Genomic DNA, 14,608 nt, shown 5'->3' on the forward strand with positions numbered 1-14,608 from the left:
ATCTTCTCATCATCCCAAAAATGTACAGCCCGTGGTAAACTAGTTTTCTGTAAGTAATAGCCTGCATGATTGATCTAAGGAATTTGCTACGAATACAGCTTCCCTAGACCAGTACAATGGAGTCCCAGGATGGTGTGAATGGTTAACACACTCAGCTGCTAACTGAAAGGCTGGAGGTTCCAGTCAACCCAGAGGTGCCTTGAAAGAAAGCCTTGGCAGCTTACTTCCGAAAAATCAGCCGTTAAAAACCCTATGGAGCTGGAGGGGGATGCTGATGAAGAGTGAGCTTCTTGAATCAGGTGGACAGTTGAGACTATGTTGGCATCTCCTGCCTGGAGGGGAGGTGAGAGGGTAGAGGGGGTTTAGAAGCTGGTGAAATGGGCACGAAAAGAGAGAGTGGAGGGAGGAAGCAGCCTGTCTCATTAGGGGGAGAAAAATTGGGAGTATGTAGCAAGGTGTCTATAGGTTTTTATGTGAGAGACTGACTTGATTTGTAAACTTTCACTTAAAGAAAAAAATTCAGCCATAAAAAATCCAAAAAAAAAAAAAAAAATCCTATAGAGCACAGTTCTACTCTGACACACACGGGGTTGCCAAGAGTCAGGGTTGACTCAATGTTTCAATAGTTACTGGAATTGCATAATTAGAAATGCATTTCTTTAGCATCAACTGGAACTGTAACAGCATTGTACAACTTTCTTTTAAAATGCAAAGTACCCCTGGGAATGACCCACTTATTAAGTCCCTATGGCTTCAGTGTGAGTTAATTGAGCTCAGGGCTCAGGGCTGTATGATAGACAGCTCTGAAGGAGGATGCGAGAAGGAGGAAAGCCCCTAGGTAGAAACAAGGGGAGAAGACAGCCCTGGTGAGTGGGCTTATTTCCCTTCAGCATGGACGGCTGTCCTGGGAACAGGGTGGCTGGCCTGGCTCTGATAAACACCGAAGGACATCAGTAGGCTCGAGTGCCGTCCAACATCTCAGGTGTCAGGGAAAGCAGAGGACGGAAGCCTGTCCTCACTGCAGGCTGTAATTTCTTTAAACAGAATCCCATGCATTCACACAGTGAGCCGCAATTTCCAATGTGCTTTCCAAATTGATGTGTTACTGACTCCTCAAATAATGTAACGGAGTAGGAAGAGAACTCTTACAGAAGGTGAGGCTCAGGGGCTTGGCCAGGTGGTCTGGTTGTCCTCATGTCACCTTGTCAAAGGGGTCCTCTGACTATCTTGGTGGATTCCTGGAAGGTATAAGGATGAGCTTGGCGGTGGTCATGGGGGTCTATAAACTCTCTGAAATGCTATTTTAATTTTATTTTTGGCCTGTGCATATAAGCATTTTTATTGAAGAGTTTTCAGTACATTTTCAAAGTGGTCCTTGAATCATGAAAGATGAAGACCTTCAACTTTTCAGTGTGTAGCTGGAGTGGCGTGGGAAAAATTTCCAAGCACAGCACTTTTTAGGAGAGATTGGGGCCCGTAAGTGCAGCGGGGAGTCCAGGCTGGGGGTCAAGGTCCTTCTCACCCCCACATTGCAGGAAGGGCCCTTCCCTAGGCAGCAGCGAATGTCACCAGATGGGCCTCTTTTCATCTTAATTACTTATTCAGAAGACCCTGTGTGGAGACTCTTCAAATGCTCAAAGGACTGGTATACTACTGGCATTTTGAGTCACATGGCAACTTCAAGAAAATTGGATATTAAAAAATCATTCAAAAGTTAAAGATGGGGTGAGGCAATTCTTTGCTTTACAAGATTGTGCAAAATATTGTTTAGAAGAGGATGGGTTTATAAAATGCTAATTTATAGGTGAGTTATGTCGATTATAACTTAGAAATTCCTGATTATGTATGATGTAACACTGTGTGTGTGTTACTTAGAACCAAAAAAATCAAACCCATTATGGTCGAGTCGATTCCAACTCATACTGATCGTATAGAACAGAGTAGAACTGCCCCATAGTGTTTCCAAGGAGCAGCTGGTAGATTTGAACTGCTGACCCTTTGGTTAGCAGCCCGAGCTCTTAATCACTGCACCACCAGGGCTCCTTAGACCCGGTGATAATGAAGACTACTCAGTCAGAAGGCGGCCAGCCAGAATTATGTCAGAAAGGATATAATGCCAGAGACATCTTTTATAATCCCTTCCCTCATCAACTACCATTGCCTTGCTAACTCATGTATCGGGTATCAAAAATAGGTTTTTATGGGTGAAACTAGTATCTTATTAATTAGTTCTCAGTGGTGAAATTAAAAGTATTCAAGGTGTGTAGCCTGGCTAAAAGAGCATAGAGATGCTTCTTATCCTTCAATGAACAAGGTCTCAGACTCTACCCAACCATGAACCTATACTCTTTGGGGACATTTCCTTAGCTTGAGTCCCATTAGTCTGTGCCCAGACACTGGTTTAAGAGATTAGACAATGAAGATTACTGTGTTTTGATTTTTCCCCGGGATGTTGCTCTATCTGCCATAAGTAAAGCTTTTACAAGGTGGGCTTGAAGAACCTAAAGGACAGAGAGCTGGGACTTCATCAGGTTTACAGAACCAGTTAACAAACAGTTTTGTGTCTCCTTTGCTAATGCATATTTATCAGATAAATGTCTGCGTGTGTATCAGAATTTGGCCTGAGATTTGCTTTCATCGTGACGTGCTAACAAGGTTTGCAGAGGAAAACTAATTCTTGCCAACTCGAATTTTCATGAAGGCTATTGTGATGTACCCAACCCAACCAACAAAATAAAACAAAACCCCAAAAGTTGCCCGTGCCTAACTTGGCTTAAGTAATTTGCCAGAATGCTATTTTCTCAGAGGGTTACCAGTTAGGTGGGCAATGTAGATTTTACCTACATGGATTCTACATTTTTATTATTCTAAAAATAGTGTGAGGAAAATGGCTGCAGTGGAAGAGGATTTAATGGAATGGGAAAGAAAGAATGGATAAAAAGGCAAGAGAGCTCCGAGGGCAAAGGGTCTGCAGAGGGCTTCAGTCTGCAGAGGAAGATCAAGCTCAAGCACTGGGCGAGGAGGGCAGAGAGCAGAGAAGAACCACCTCTTCTCTGGAGGGAAGGAATGGAAACATTGGATAGAGGCTTACCCCCTCACAGAAAAGTTAAAGAAGGTGAGGACCTCATGATTTCCAGAAAAGCTTAAGTGTACGTTGAAAACCTTCTAGCTGCATCGTAAGTGGGCCACGACCACCATACTTCCGGGGATTTTCTACTGCAATTTTCAGAATTCCGTTTGAGGACTGTTGGTGTTTTAACTTGTCTTACAGCGCTGTCGTGGATCATCATCTTTGTAGGTGTTCCCTGAACACCATTTTTCAGTAAAGCCAGTTAATAAATGTTTATCTGCTGTCTGTTGTGATGGTGCTAAGCACTGAAAGCGACGGCAGAGAAATGTTAAACTCGGTTCTGATCTTAAGAACCAGTTGAAGATGCTGGATTCTCAGGCACTAAACAATTAGCCACCAATTGCATACATTTTATGCTAATGCTCACTGTTGTTAGCTGCCATTGAGTCCGTTCTAACTCATGGCTACCCCAAGCACAACAGAGTGAAACGCTGCGTGGTCTTGCACTATCCCTATGATCAGTTGCAGATCGCACTGTTGTGATGCATAGGTTTTTTAAACTTGTAAAACTTTTTTATTGTGGTGAAAATATACAGAGCAAAACATTTGCCCATTCAACAATTTCTACATGTACAGTTCAGTGACACTGACTACATTCTTCAAATTGTCCAATCATCCTCGCTATCCTTTTCTGAATTATCCCTCCACCTTTAACATAAACTCAATGGCCTCTAAGCAAAAGCTTCCCCTTCCCCTTCCCTCGTATCCCTCGTAACTCGTAATGTTGGTTTCTGTATATTTGCCTATTTTATATAAATAAGATCATATAGTATTTGTCCTTCTGTGACTGACTTATTTTGCTCAGCATAATATTTTCAAGGTTCATCCATGTCGTGGCTTTCCATAGTAATTTCATTGGCTGGTTTTTAGAAGTAGCTCACCAGGCCTTTCTTCCTAGTCTGTCTTAGTCTGAAAGTTTCGTTGAACCCTGTAAAGCATCATAGTAACACACAAGCCTCCACTGACAGACAGACCAGTTGTGGCTTCACTACGATAATGAAATTCAGAGAAAGGAGATATCAGTGTAGGTACACATGAAGGCTTTGAGGAGAAGCTCGTATTTAAACTGAAGCTATGGTTTAAGGGCATAATTTTTTTTTTTTTTAATTTTTATTGTGCTTTAAGTGAAAGTTTACAAATCAAGTCAGTCTCTCATACAAAAATTTATATACACCTTGCTATATACTCCTAATTGCTCTCCCCCTAAAAGAGACAGTCTGCTCCTAACACAGGGAGCAAAAGCCCTGAGATCAGACGGTGCCTGTTTGAAAAATAGCGAAGAGGCTGGTGTGGTTAGAAGAGAAGCAAGTAAAAGAGAAACAGACTATACTATCAGGGAGGTAGCAGGGGTTGAGTGTGAAGCCTAGAGACTTTAGTAAGACAGAGAACAGAAGGGCCCCAAAATCTGCAAAGAAAGTAACAAGAAATGGGGCAGGGCACAGAAACAAAGCCATTCCACAGAACAATGGGGCAGGGTATCTAAAAATAGCCCACAAACTTCTTTAAAGTTGCCTTTCAGAAGCAGCAGGAGAAAACCAGGCCCAGGGACATGCGCAGAACATCCACCTGTGACCGCTGTGTGACCTTCCACCAGGGGCAGTGAGGAGCTACAGCCCCAGCCAGGGAATCGAACCCCGAGAGCGGGAGACTGCACAGGCGTGACACCCCGTAATAAGTCCTGCTACGAATCCCAGAGGCCTCCTGGACAGGAGCCATCTTGGAAAGCTACTGAGCGCACCTTCGTTAACATATCTCCACCTGTGCCTATGAATAAACGTGAATCTTTTCCCACCCAAAAACTTTTAAAAATTCAGGCCTGCCTTTGTTCTGTGAGATGAGGGTAAGCATTGTTCTAGGCCCTCCTCGTCTCTGCTTGCAAGCCTCTTCAAAAAGGCTTTGCTCATGTGGAAAACTACGTGCCTTACCTGCTCATTCTTGACCAGTGAGAGGCAAGAACCTTATTTCGGTAACACTCCTTCCCTCCACTCTCTCTTTTCGTGTCCATTCCGCCAGCTTCTAACCTCCTCTTCCCTCTCATCTCCCCTCCAGATAGGAGAATGCCAACATAGTCTCAAGTGTCTACTTGATCCAAGAAGCTCATTCTTCACGAGCATCTTTTTCTATCCCATTGTCCAGTGCAATCCCTGTCTGAAGAGTTGGCCAATGGAATGACTCCTGTCCTGGGCTAACAGAAGGTCTGGGGGCCATGACCACTGGGGTCCTCCTAGTCTCAATTAGACCATTACGTCTGGTCTTTTTATGAGAATTTGGGGCCTGCATCCCACTGCTCTCCTGCTCCCTCAGGGGTTCTTTGTTGTGTTCCCTGTCAGGGCAGTCATCGGTTGTAGCCGGGGAACCTTCTAGTTCTTCTGGTCTCAGGCCGATAGAGTCTCTGGTTTATGTGGCCCTTTCTGTCTCTTGGGCTCATAATTACCTTGTATTCTTGGTGTTCTTCATTCTCCTTTGGTCCAGGTGGGTTGAGACCAATTAATGTATCTTAGATGGCTGCTTGCTAGCATTTAAGACCCCAGGTGCCACTCTCCAAAGTGGGATGCAGAATGTTTTCTTAATAGGATTTATTATGCCAATTGACTTAGATGTCCCTTGATACCATGGTGCCCAAACCCCCGCCCCTGCTATGCTGGCTTTCGAAGCATTCAGTTTATTCAGGAAACTTCTTTGCTTTTGGTTTAGTCCAGTTGTGCTGGCCTCACCTGTATTGTATGTTGTCTTTCCCTTCACCTAAAGTAGTTCTTATCTACTATACAATTAGCGAAAACCCCCTCCTACCCTCCTTCCCTCCCCTCTCTCGTAAGCATCAAAGAATATTTTCTTCTCTGTTTAAGCTATTTCTCGAGTTATTTAGTAGTGGTCTTATACAATATTTGTCCTTTTGCAGCTGACTAACTTCACTCAGCATAATGCCTTCCAGATTCCTCCACGTTATGAAATGTTTCACAGATTCATCGCTGTTCTTTATCGATGCATAGTATTCCATTGTGTGAATATACCATAATATATCTATCCACTCATCCATTGATGGGCACCTTGGTTGAAAAAGCATAAATATTTGTTTTGATGGGAAAAAGAAAATCTTTGGAACAGAGTCAAGTGGCTAGGTATGGTGAAGAAGGCTCGAGAATAGTCTCTCATTAATGCGGCCATGTACCTAGCACAGGTGAGGATTCAGGAGACCAGGGACCCTACTCATCACTCCTTGATGCCAGTCTTGGCTGAGTTACATTCTGTGAAAGAGGCATCTCATCAGTCATGTATGTGGCAGGTTGGAAGAGAAAGCAGCACCCCTGCCACCACCAAATAAAAAAGTCAAAACAACAAAACTCATGCTCCAAATATAAGCAAGGTCAGATACGATTCTTTCACAGGCCAGAAGTAATCTATCGTCTATATGGTTTCTACCACCTCTCTGTCAGTTTGTCAGACTGTGGTGGCTTGCATGTTGCTGTTTTGCTGGAAGCTACGCCACCAGCATTTCAAATACCAGCAGGGTCACCCATGGTGGACAGGTTTCAGCAGAGCTTCCAGACTAAGACTAGGGAGAAAGGCCTCTCAATCTATTTCTGAAAATTGTGATCTATGGATCACAACAGAATGTCCTCCAATGTAGTTCTGGGAAGTGAGTATCCTAAGTTGGAAGGCACTCAAAATATACAGTGGCCACAGCAATGGACTCGAGCATACCAACGATCATGAAGATGGCACAGGACTGGGCAGTGCTTTGTTCTGTTGTACATGGGGTCACCATGAGTCGGGGACCAACTTGAGGGCAGCTAACAGCTGTACAGTGCTGGGCCAGGGACCCAACAGAGCTCTAAAATGCTTATGAAGGGTGACGAGAAAAAAGAATTAGTGTGGGAGGGACTGAGGGAGAAAGAGGGAGTCAGATGTTGTACTCTGCTTAGACGGAGGAGAAAGGGGCTTTCTGAAACCCTCTGCAAAGCTACATGTAGCAACCGGCCTGGTTGTCTTCCCCCCAGTCCCCAGCCCCACGCTTGGGAAAAGGCTGCTATCAGCTGGTAAACAAATCACACTAATTTAAAACACTTTGCTTTCATTGAAATCAAACACAATTAACTTATTATTTTAACTACCCTGTGAAGTCCGTGGTGGAATGTAAAAGACCAAGGAAAAGAATATGATAACTTTGAGAGAGTTCAAGGAACAGTCAGGTCATTTTATCAGCAGATTGCTTTGGAAGCCACTGTTGTTGTTTTATTTTAAAGATTTAGAGGTGGAAAGGCCCTCAGGGAGCATCGTCCACCGTCTGCCTTGTGAGGTGAGGACGCGGAGGTCGGGGAGGTAAGGGGACTTGCTCAGTTACTTGGCTGTTTAGAGTAGGGTCACTCTTAGGACAAAGCTGCCAAGATTCTACCTCGTGCTCTTTTAATGAAATTTGCCAGTGAATTATGAGTATTTAACTGACCTCTTATTTTTTTAAACAGCTTTGTTGAGATATAATTTGCATAATGTGAAATTCAGCAGTGCAAAGCATACAAATCAATGACAAATCAATGTATTCAAGAGTTGTGGATCCACCACCACAATCAATTCCAGCACATTTTTATTACCATAAAAGGAAACCCTTACAATACTAGGAAAGGCAGCACAACTTGACCAAGGCAAGGTCACGGAAACTTCATAGACACATCAAACTCCCTGAGGGACCAATTAGTGGGCTGAGGCTGTAGGGACTATGGTTTTGGGGGACATCTAGCTCAATCGTCGTAACATAGTTTATAAAGAAAATGTTCTACATCTTACTTTGATGAGTAGCGTCTGGGGTCTTAAAAGCTTGTGAGCAGCCATCTAGAATACTCCAATAGTCTCACCCATTCAGGAGCAAGTAAGAATGAAGAAAACTAAAGATACAAGGGAAAGTTAGTCCAAAGGACTAATGGACCATGTCTATCATGGCCTCCCCCAGACTGAGTCCAGTACAACTAGATGGTGCCCAGCTACTACCACTGACTGCTCTGAGAAGGATCACAATAGAGGGTCCTGGACAGAGCTGGAGAAAAACGTAAAACAAAATTCAAACCCCTCCACACACAGACCAAACTGGAGAAACCCTGAGAGTATGGCCCCTGGACACCCTTTTAACTCAGTACTGAAGTCACTCCTGAGGTTTACCCTTCAGCCAAAGATTGGAAAGGCCTATAAAACAAACAATAATACACGGAGCTCAACCATGTATATGAGAGTAAATGGGCACACCAGCCCAAGGGCAAGGATGAGAAGGCAAGAGGTGACAGAAAAGCTGGACGAATGGAAATGGGGAACCCAAGGTCGAGAAGGGGAGAATGCTGACACAAACGTCACAAAAGAATGGGTATTAATCGTTTAATGAGAAAGTAATTTGCTCTGTAAACTTTCTTCTAAAGCACAATCAAAAAATGAAAAAGAAAGAAAGAAATCCTAGCTCTCAACCTCCAATATCCCTATTTGGCCATTTCTATATCTTCTTTGGAGAAATACCTATTTAGATTCTCCCTATTTCCTAGCCCCCAGCCTCTAGCCCATTAAGCAACAAGTAATCTACTTTCTGTCTCTATAGATCTCCTTATTTGGGGCATTCATATAAATGGAATCATACAATATGTGGCCCTTTGTGACTGGCTTCTTTTGATTAACGTGTTTTTAACATCCATCTATGTTGTAGCATGTACGAGCACTATGTTCCTTTTTCCCCCCTAGTAATAATTCACTTTTTTTTTTAAATAATTCACTGTATGCATAAAGAGAAATGAAGTCCTGATACATATTACAACATGGATAAACCTTGGCAACATTATGCTGAGTGAAATAAGTCAGTCACAAAGGAACAGATATTATATGATTTCACTTATATGAAATAACCTAGGCTAGGCAAAGGCATGGAAACCCTGGTGGCATCGTGGTTAAGAGCTGTGGCTGCTAACCAAAAGGTCAGCAGTTTGAATCCACCAGCTGCTCCTTGGAAACTCTATGAGGCAGTTCTACTCTGTCCTGTAGGGTCACTATGAGTTGGAATTGACTCTACGTTAGTGGGTTTGGTTTTTTTTTTTGGCTTTAGGCAAATGCATAGAGGCCAACATTTATTTGTAGTTTAGGGGGTTACAGAAGGGAGGGGAAAAGAGGACCTCATTGTTTAGGGGATACTGAACTGTTAAGGATGACGGGATATTTTGGAAATGGATAATAGTAATGGTTGAACAACATGATGAACATAACTAATGAGCATGTGAAAAATGTTGAAATAGCAAACAATTTCTTACATATGTATTTACCACAATTAAAAAAAGTTGTATGGATATAAAACATTTTATTTATCCATTTATCAGTGGGTGGGCATTTGGGTATTATGAACAATGCTACGGTGGTAATATGTGTACAAGTTTTTGTATAGACACACATTTTAATTTCTTGCAGGTGTAAAACTGGCAGTGAATTGCTGGATCATACTGAGGGTTCTAAGGAGCCTTAATGACACAGTGGTTCAACACTCAGCTGCTAACTGAAAGGTTAGTGGTTCAAACCCACCAGCTGCTCCATGGGAGAAAGATGTGACGATCTGCTCCTATAAAGACTACAGCCTTGGTAACCGTATGGGGCAGTCCTACTCTGTACTATAGGATCACTATGAGTCAGAATTGGTTTGGTTTTTTTTGTGTGTGTGTGTGAAAAATTTTTTTTTATTGAGGGTTCTAATTTCTCTACATCCTCACCAATACTTGTGATTATGTTTTTTCTTTTTTTTTATTATAGCCATCCTAGTGGATGTGAAGTGGTATTTCATTGTGATTTTGATTTGCATTTCCCTGATGATTAATGGTAATGAGCATCGTTTCGTGTGCTCAAGATATATATCTTCTTTGGAGAAATGTCTATTCAGGTCTTTTGCCCACTTTTAATTGGGTTGTCTCTTCATTACTGAGCTGTGATATTTCCTTATGTATTCTAGATGTAAGTTCCTTATCAGGTACACAATTTGCAAAGATATTCCCCCATTGCTGTCATCTTTTCCCTTTCTTGATGGCACCCTTTGAAGCACATAGTTTTTAAATTTTAATAACATAGATTTTATATGATGAATTATTTTTTTCTCTGCCTTTGAGCCATTTAAAAATAAACATTAACATCAACCTGGCGATATATGGAAACCCTGGTGGTGCAGTGGCTAAGAGCTATGGCTGCTAACCAAAATGTTGGCAGTTTGAATCCACCAGGTGTTCCTTGGTAACTCTATGCGGGCAGTTCTACTCTGTCCTATAGGGTTGCTATGAGTCAGAATCGGCTTGGCAGTAATGGCTTATAGCATATATGGTGAGATGACCTATGATAGAAGGTAGTTTCAGGTTGATATAAAGGGCAGAAACAATGGGTAGAAGCTATAGTGTCAGAGGAAACAGCAAAATGCTGGGTGCAGTGCTAGAAGGCACTGTGCCAAGAATGGCCCTTTCATTCTTGCACATCTAGAAATCACCTGGTTATCTAATAGCAAAAGGCCCCTACTCAGTGTCACCATGAGAAGAAGATAATATTCTTAAGGAACAGAACCTGTATAGACGTGGACAATCACAAGCAAACCATGGTTCTGTGTCACTTTGTTAAGGAGAATAAACAGAGCAATCACCTCATATGCGTGTGAAAGCTGGACACTGCAAAAGGAGATCAAAGAAGAATTGACATCTTTGAATTACAGGGTTGGCGAAGAATACTGGATATACCATGGGCTGCCAGAGAACAAATAAATCTATCTTGGAAGAAGTAAAGCCAGAGTGCTCCTTGGAAGCGAGGGTAAAGAAACTTCATCTCACATACTTTGGACATGTTATCAGAAGGGACCAGTCCCTGGAGAAGGCCAACATGTTTGGTAAGGTAGAGGGTCATCGAAAAAGAGGAAGACCCTTGATGAGGTGGATTGACTCAGCGGCTGCAACAATGGGCTCAAACTTTCCAAGGATTATGAGGATGGCACAGGACAGTGTTTCGTTCTGTTGTACACAGGGTTGCTATGAGTTATAACCAACTCGAGGGCACCTAACAACAACAATGAAAAACAACCACAGCAATAACTGTTTATTAATGTTGCTATGCACGCTTGCTCATTTCCACTCTGGTCACTTTATTGCATACAAATAAGGTAGGGCTCTTGATAGGTACATATGTGTCTATGTATGGGTGAGCACATACATTACACTTGGTGGACGAAGCCAGTTCCAGGTTGTTGTCATTAACATGAATAGGATGAAGTTGTTATTCTTTTTTTTCCTTGTCTTTATCCATTTGCCTCCCCCAACCCTGCCACTTCCCATCTAAGCACAGGAATATACTAATCAGGGAAATATGCAGGGCTGTTTAGTGAAGGGGTCAAATCCATTTGGATGAAATTCCAGGCTCAGCGTGCTAACAATGGCAGGAAACTGGTCCTCGGGCTGGCTGCAGCGTGTAGCTGTTGAGCGCTGGGTTGTTGAAAGAGCTGACCCTGGGGTACGCTACTTTGGCTCGCTTTGTGTTTGGAATGCTGCAGTTATTCCAGACACAATGACGGATCTGTCTGTCCACAAGGGAGAAGTAATAATTACAGGAACAGAAGCTAAATTACTGCTCTTAATTGCAAATGATTCCATAGTGGTCTGTATACAACTGTACTCGTTTGTCCTCTGGGCTTTATAGGAACAAGAATGATTTTTAAGGTAATGTTTTGGTGATTTAGGTAGTAGACCTTATACCTAATGTCAGCTTCAAATTGTAGCGCCCTGCAGGTGCTTCCTTCTGTTTCAAGTTCATCCCCATCTGGGCTACCTGGCTTGTTGATTTAGATGGCTCAGGGCACCACTGGGTGTCAAGGTCTTTCTGTGTTTGATTTCTCAAAACCGTGCTTTTTGCGGTGGTCGTAACATCCTGTAGAGAGGTCTTATTTTGTATATCACTTAGGAACCATTTTCTAACTAAGAAAAATGGTAGATATCTGGCCTGGCTTCCTGTTCGGGGAAAAACAGCTGTGACAGAAAAGTTTGTGGCCGAACATGCTCACCAAGTGGATATTCTTTTATTATAAACTAGAATCATTGTCTTTTTGTCTATTAGGAAGCACGTTGGGAAAATTCCCCACTCTGGATGGCTTAGAACGGTATCCATTCATTCATACAATTCAAATGTTATTTGAATGCCTACTATATGCCAGTTGGTGATGCAGTGGTTAAGAGCTCAGCTGCCACCCAAAAGGTCAGCTGTTTGAATCAACCAACTGCTCCTTGGAAACCCTATGGGGGCAGTTCTGCTCTGTCCTACAGGGTTGCTATGAGTCAGAATTGACTTGACAGCAATGGGTTTGGTTTTTTGATACATGCCAGATATCGTTTTAGGTGTAGAAAAAATTAGCATAAAAAGGACTACTCTCTGAGGTTAGAGTCTCAGTAAGGACTGAGACATGTAAAGGACCAAGGCGCCGTGATAGCATCATGGCAGTTATTTGTATGTTTCATGGCCTACAGATAAGAATGGACTCATCCCTTGGCTCATTCTTAAAAGTGATGAAGAACATTCCCAAAATATCCACAAGCCTTTCCTCACGTATCACTGGCAGCAATTATAGGCCAGTCACTCACTGGGAAGGGAGATGGTCCAGCTCTTAGACCAATGAGGTCCCCCAAGGAGATGGGGAGGGACAACTCCTCTTGAGACACGTGGCAAAGAAGGGAGTTGTGAGTACCTGGATAAACTAGAGTTCTGTTTCAAAGGAGAGGTGAGAATGATGCTGGGGAGACAACCAGCAATACCCACTGCCTCACATGAGCATATTAGAGGGCTTGTCTAGAGAACGTTAGAAAACGGGGGCTTGAAGATTGAAGATCTGAAACAGACTTGGAGGTGTTGTAGCGATGGAGGACAGGTGAGGAGACCTTGAACTGAAGCAGTGACAGTTACCAAGGAGAGGAAGAAAGAGTTCCGAGAGCTGTGATGAAGAAGAATTTATATTAGTGATTCTTAGATGTCTGGGGGGAAATCAACTTTGAGAATCTGATGCAAGCCATTTTATGTTAAATGTAAAGCTTGCTGATTTGACCCATTTTAGTATCTGTAAGCTCTATGGCAGGGAAGCTGTGCTGGTGACCCTTAGCGTGCTCCAGTTCTTGGTTCAGTTTAGCCACCAGAGGTCTCTAATCCCATCGTGTGCGGAAGGTGGGAAGAAAGCGAAGCAGCATTTCTTAGGTGCATACTACCTGGGTTGTGCACCTTGTGAGATGCTTTCTTAATTACTCAGTCCTCACAGCGTTGCTCTGAGCCCATTGGGCAGATGGGAAAAGCTGAGACAATACGTACATTGTTCAGTGTCCTACACCTGGAAAATAGCAGATGTAGGGGGCAAACTCGAGTTTGTCTGAGTCACACCACCAGCTGCCTCCCACTGGTGTTGCTGTATTTGGTCCAAATGTGAATTCCTGTGACTACCAGTTTTTTTCTTTCCTGGAATCCTGTGGTGTGATGTGGTGGCCTCTGTTTGTGCAGCTGAAGGAGACACCCATGACCTCATTCCTGATGATTTTGGGAGCTGACGGCAGAATGTATAAGGAATGACATCAAGTGACTTTCCTCAAGGCCATTTCCTCTTCATGATCTCTGCAAAGTTCACATTCTTTAAGGATGCTTAGAGGTGGGAAACAGAGCCTATTCTGTCAGGCGAGTGATGCCTGGGGCAGCTGTAACAGACGCTGCGTGTGTGCGCGCGCATGTGTGTGTGTCTACATCCTCTGTGACATGCCTTGCTGGTGATTACACACCCTCCACACTTGGCTAAAAACAAAGCAGATCTGCTAAGCTTGCATGACTCATGCTTGAACTGAAGCCTTCACCCCAAGAAAGTAATTCTCATTTTAAAGGCAAAAGCTGAGCTCAACAGCTGTGGAGGTTGCATTGCCTGGTGTAGCAATGTGGACTGAAAGATTTGAGTCCTTTGGCACTGGCTTGGCCATTTCGTTCCCAGACATGCTGTCTGAAGGACTGATGGGAACTCTGGTGATAAGCCAGGCAGTGGGGGCCATGAAGCAGTATAGCTTTGCTAAGCCTCGTTCAAGTTTTCTGTATTGGCTGATACTTAAGGACCACATTTCCTCTAGTCAGCATGAAGGAGGCCAGAACACTAAGTGGTGCCTTTACTGTGAGTGTCAGTCTGGAGGACGAGGCAAACAGGGCTGGGCTCTGCTCAGCATAGACCTCTGGGATTCCGGGAAATGTGCTTTTCTCCTTGCTGTTCACGAACACTGCATACACACGTGGAGCTTTTTACACACAGCTGCTCTAGAAGGGGGTCCTTGTGTTCACCAGCACTGTGTACACACGTGGGGCTTTTTACACGCAGCTGCTCTGTAAGGGGGTGGATTTCTCAGAAACATAATTTGTGTTGATTATATCTGCCCGTTAAAATTGGTATCCTAGCATGAGCTTGTTAAGACGTTAAATATCATCTTGTTTTTC

The sequence above is a fragment of the Elephas maximus genome, chromosome 1, assembly GCF_024166365.1.
Source record: "Elephas maximus indicus isolate mEleMax1 chromosome 1, mEleMax1 primary haplotype, whole genome shotgun sequence".
In the NCBI taxonomy this organism is placed as follows: domain Eukaryota; kingdom Metazoa; phylum Chordata; class Mammalia; order Proboscidea; family Elephantidae; genus Elephas; species Elephas maximus.